A 6,016-nucleotide genomic window follows, 5' to 3' on the forward strand; every position below is an offset into this window, starting at 1 on the left:
GTAATCAGGTATCATTGCAGGGCAAAGCATAGCTGCATTTGGTCCCGGTGATTGCTGGCATTCAAGAAGCATCCGTTCTTTATCTCGCTGTGTTATCCTCAGCAAAGTGATATTGTTCAGGGTAACCTGGTTGAAAATCAGGAATTTAAGTAAGGGGGATGGCCATTTTCCTACTGGGTTCGTGGACTGCAGCAGCTTAAAAAAAATCCTTTCCTGCACGTAGCCAAGCGGGGGGAGGGGAGGAGTGAAATGCCGATGATCTTTTTCGTGTTTGGTCAGCGGGGATCTTCCCCAAGCTACCAGCCACGCGGGGGGGGGGGGGGAAGGGTGTTGATTAGCAGGGAGCTAGCATGGTATTAGCCATGCGTTGGGAGGAGGGGTAAATCACTGCAGAAGCCGAAAGACAGTGGCTTACCATGGCCGCATGCAAGCTGAATTCTGATGCCCGGACCTGTGTCTGTGAGATCTGTAACCCAAGAGCTGCAGGCACTCAGTATTAAGATGAAAAATGCGACCTTGTAGGGAAATCACATGTGCTATGTAAGGTGAATAGTGCTGTTCATTGTGAAAGAGTATAACCATTGTTCTGTACAATGTATCTTTTAAAATACTTCTCTTCCTCATGCAGCTGCAAATTTTTCAAGCCTCCCTGCTCCATCCCAAAGGCTAGCCCAGATAAGGCAGAGGAAAAAGAAGACGTGAGATGAAATGTTCTCAGATATTATGGAAGTTACACACAAGGAAAGAGCTCATCTGAATGAGTGGAAGGACGTGGTATCAAATTACAGGAAAGATGCCAGTGAACGTGAGGACAGGAGGGACACCCGAGATGAGAGATGGCAGCAGGAAGATCGGCAGGAAAATCAGAGGTGGCAGCAGGAAGATCAGCAGTGGCGGGATGCAACTCTGGGGCTGCTGCGTGATCAAACTGACATGCTCCAGCGTCTGGTGGAGCTTCAGGAACGGCAGCAGGATCACAGAGTGCCGCTGCAGCCCCTGTATAACCACCCTCAACCCTCACCATGTTCCACATCCTCCTCACCCAGACGTGTAAGAACGCATGGGGGGAGGCTCCGTGCACCCGCCCACTCCACCCCCGTGGACAGCCCAACCAGAAGGCTGTCATTAATGTGAAATTTTTAAGTGGCCTTCTCTATCCCTCCTATCCTCCTCCCAAACCACACCCTTACTTCTCTCCCTCTTTTTATAATGAATTAATAAAGAATACATGATTTTTAAACGAGGGTGACTTTATTTGCATAAGTAAGCTGTACTCGAAGGGGGAGGGTGAGTTGCTTACAGGGAATGAGTCAATCAAGGGGGGTGGGTGTTCATCAAAAAACACAGCAGTCACACCGTGCCCTGACCAGTGATGAAGCTCATTTTCAAAGCTTCTCTGATGCGCACCGCTTCCTGGTGTGCTCTTCTAATCTCCCTGGTGTCTGGCTGCGCGTAATCAGCGGCCAGATGATTTGCCTCAGCCTCCCACCCCGCCATAAAGGTCTCCCCCTTACTCTCACAGAGATTGTGGAGAATACAGCAAGCAGCAGTAACATCGGGGACATTGGTTTGGCTGAGGTCAGAGCAAGTCAGTAATGTGCGCCAGCGTGCCTTTAAACGGCCAAATGCACATTCTACCACCATTCTGCATTTGCTCAGCCTGTAGTTGAACAGCTCCTGACCACTGTCCAGGCTGCCTGTGTATGGCTTCATAAGCCATGGCATCAAGGGGTAGGCTGGGTCCCCCAGGATAACGACAGGCATTTCAACATCCCCAACTGTTATTTTCTGGTCTGGGAAGTAATTCCCTTGCTGCAGCCGTTTAAACAGAGTAGTGCTTCTGAAGACGCGAGCGTCATGAACCCTCCCTGGCCATCCCACGTGGATGTTGGTGAAACGTCCCTTGTGATCCACCAGTGCTTGCAGCACCATTGAAAAGTACCCCTTCCGGTTTACGTACTGGGTGCCCTGGCGCTCCGGTGGCAAGATAGGGATATGGGTTCCATCTATCGCCCCACCACAGTTAGGGAATCCCAGTGCAGCAAAGCCATCCACTATGTCCTGCACATTTCCCAGAGTCACAACCTTTCATAGCAGCAGATTAGTGATTGCTTTGGCTACTTGCATCACAGCAGCCCCCACAGTAGATTTTCCAACTCCAAATTGATTCCTGACTGACCGGTAGCTGTCTGGCGTTGCAAGCTTCCAGAGGGCTATCACCACTCGCTTCTCTACTGTGAGGGCTGCTCTCATCTTGGTATTATGGCGTTTCAGGGCAGGGGCAAGCAAGTCACAAAGTTCCATGAAAGTGCCCTTACGCATGCGAAAGTTTCGCAGCCACTGCGAATCGTCCCACACCTGCAACACAATGCGGTCCCACCAGTCAGTGCTTGTTTCCCGGACCCAAAATCGGTGTTCAATGGATAGAATCTGCCCCATTACCATCAGGATCTCCAAAGCGCAGGGGCCCGCGGTTTGAGAGAATTCTGTGTCCACGTCCTCATTACTGTCATCGCCACGCTGCTGTATCCGCCTCCTCCTCGCCTCGGTTTGAAGGTCCTGGTTCACCATATACTGCACGAGAGTGCGCGAGGTGTTTAAAATATCCATGATTGCAGTATTGAGCTGAGCAGGGTCCATGCTTGCTGTGCCATGGCGTCTGCACAGTTCACCCAGGAAAAAAGGCGCGAAATGGTTGTCTGCTGCTTTCAGGGAGGGAGGGGTGAGGCTGTACCCAGAACCACCCGTGGCAATGATTTTTTCCCCATCAGCCACTGGGAACTCAACCCAGAATTCCAAGGGGCGGGGGAGGCTGCGGGAACTATGGGATAGCTACGGAATAGCTACCCACAGTGCAACACTCCAGAAATCGACGCTAGCCTCGGACCGTGGACGCACACCACCGAATTAATGTGCTTAGTGTGGCCGCGTGCACTCGATTTTATACAATCTGTTTTACTAAACCGGTTTCTGTAAAATCGGAATAATCCTGTAGTGTAGACATACCCTAAGTTTCCTTCTGAGAGCGAAAAAGAACAGTGAGAGAAAGGATAGATAGAAGGGAAACGGATATTAATTGCTAAGGTTTATGTTTATCATTATTAATTGCTAAGGTTTATTGTTAATTGCAATGTGCCTTTGTTGCTCAGAAGGCTAACGGCATATTGGGCTGCATTATTAGGAGCATTGCCAGCGGATCAAGGGAAGTGATTATTCCCCTCTATTCGGCACTTGTGAGGCCACATTTGGAGTATTGCGTCCAGTTTTGGTCCCCCCACTACAGAAAGGATATGGACAAATTGGAGAGAGTCCAGCAGAAGGCAATGAAAATTATCAGAGGCCTGGGGCACATGACTTATGAGGACAGGCTGAGGAAACTGGATTTGTTTAGTCTGCAGAAGAGAAGAGTGAGGGGGGATTTGATAGCAGCCTTCAACTACTGGAAGGGGGGGATTCAAAGAGGATGGAGCTCGTCTGTTCTCAGTGGTGGGAGATGACAGAACAAGAAGTTGCAGTGAGGGAGGTGTAGGTTGGATATTAGGAAACACTATTTCACTAGGAGGGTGGTGAAGCACTGGAATGGGTTACCTAGGGAGGTGGTGGAATCTCCATCCTTAGAGGTTTTTAAGGTCAGGCTTGACAAAGCCCTGGCTGGGATGATTTAGTTGGGGATTGGTCCTGATTTAAGTAGGGGGTTGGACTAGATGACCTCCTGAAGTCTCTTCCAAACCTAATCGTCTATGATTCTAAGGTAATTTCTGTCCAATCTGCCATCTCACAAATTAGGAAGATAAGTAAAGAAAACTATTAATCCCTGCCTTGTTGGAGTTGTCTAGGATCTAGAATAATGAAACATATTATTTCTTCTGGTTTTTAAAAGTAAATAATGGGTATGCTAAAACCATTCTGGTCATTTCTTTATACTGCAGACTGTGACACCAGGAAAAAATATTCTGTGTGTAAAAAGAATAAAACTTTTCAGTGTATCTGAAGAATGTTATTTTGTTAAATGGCTTCTGTAATATTACAACCTATAAGGAATGTCCACAACATTAATTTTCCTATACATTTTGTCTTCTGAGCTTCATCATTAACATTCAGATTTCAACCATATTGAAAAATGTAGGTATAAAACACAAAAGGCCATATTTTTTAAAAGTAATGACGTGTTGCAAATCCATCATTTGTTCTGAGGGATCCGTTCTGCAGCAGCATGTGTGCCACTCATGCAGGGTGTTCAGGGAGTTCTCAAATTGTTGCCCTTCCCAGCTGCACTGACTGGTGTGAAGTCTTTGGTCCACCATACTGTATTCACTTTTGAACAACTACAGGGGTGCTAAACAGGAGCAGGGACTATGCTTTCCATTGAGAATATGAATAGTCCTGGTTACAGATGCCTTCTGTGTCTACGTAGGAGTGCATTTAGCTGAGAACAGCAGTTACATACTTTCTCCATTTTTGAAGAAAAGAACAATTCTGTTTTAACTAATTCTCTGTGCATCTCCACTGACTTTCATCAGAGCTATTTGTGCTTATTCAAGAAAGAGTTTGACCTCTTTTCTGAATTCTCAACTATTGATTTTCAGAAACACCCCCAGGGAAAAGATTATAAGTATTTATGGGGCTATCTCATAGTTTTACATAAATGAAATAAATAAAATGATATGGGAAAATGCTATAATATATTTATTTCTTGAACTTTACCTTCTTCCTTCCTTCACCCTCAGCTCACATATGTCTTCTACTGCCTAAGGATCACTTTTTTTTTTAACTTTCCATTGGTACTTGCCAGCTTCAGACTGTGTGGCATCATTTTCAGAGCTTCTGAGCATTCATGACTCCAGATTAATACAACAGGAGATACAGGTTCGCTGAACACAAAAGGTCCCATATTATATACTGACAATCAGTAGCCACTACTGAAAATTTAATTCGGAGATGGGCAACAGCAAAATGAAGCTCATTTTAGACTCTGAATAAATTTTTACATTTTACTTAATTATAATATTTCTGTTAATGTTTACTAACATTTTTAATTTTTTTCTCACATTCCAAATATTTTCATCATTCCCTTTTAATCTTTCTATGTGCTATATTCTCTTTCTCCCAGTCTGTTTTAGTCCTCTCATTTCTCATCTTATTGCACAATATAACAATGAATGGAATATAAAAATCTAGATATAGATACAGATATGTATATCCCTCGCACCGTAGGTCAAATAATTGGTGTATTTTGTCTTGGGTCATGTCGTAAACACTTGCCTTAATACTGGATTTCATAGTGCTGCAGAGCAAGTTACATCAAGCTAAATTTGGGCTTTAAGCTTCTCACACTTAATTTTTAACTGCTCAGTAACTATATTCACACTCCACCGAAAAGGGGGGTTAGTCATTTTTGATGAATTTGTAAACATTACTGCTTTGATTCTAACCTTTGTTCTTGTCCCATAGGTGATCTCCAGGAGACACTGAGTAAGTTGCAATTGATTTGTGAACAGTTTCACTCACATAGAAGCAGACTTTGTGATGAAATTAAGAACCATTAAATTATTCATCTCACTGTCCTTAAAAAAAAACAACCCTGATTCAGATGGCTTTCTCTTTAAATGTGTGGAAGAAAAACCCCACAACCCAGAAAGTGAATTCATGTAATTAGCTAATTATCTTTCTTGATAAAGCTAACTAAAAATTGAAGTGTGGGCATGATGGAGGAGGCAGTGGCTCAGGTTAGACACCCAATTAAAATGCTGCCCAACCCCATTGTATGTTCTTGGTCAGAGGGCTCATTCACTTCCCTGGGTCACTGTAGCCACACCGCTGTTTTTAGGCACAACCTCGAGCAGCCCTGTCATGTGTACGTACACTGAAGCTGGAAATCACACCTCCCAGCTACTATGCAGATTTCAACAAATTCAGAAAAATAGTAGTCAAGGTCGCAGGCAGAGACCAATTAGAAAGAAAAGGAGTCACAGGAGGACTGGCAGTTGTTAAATGATGTAATACCAGAGGCTCAATA

Source organism: Mauremys reevesii, unplaced genomic scaffold (assembly GCF_016161935.1).
Source record: "Mauremys reevesii isolate NIE-2019 unplaced genomic scaffold, ASM1616193v1 Contig5, whole genome shotgun sequence".
Lineage (NCBI taxonomy): Eukaryota > Metazoa > Chordata > Testudines > Geoemydidae > Mauremys > Mauremys reevesii.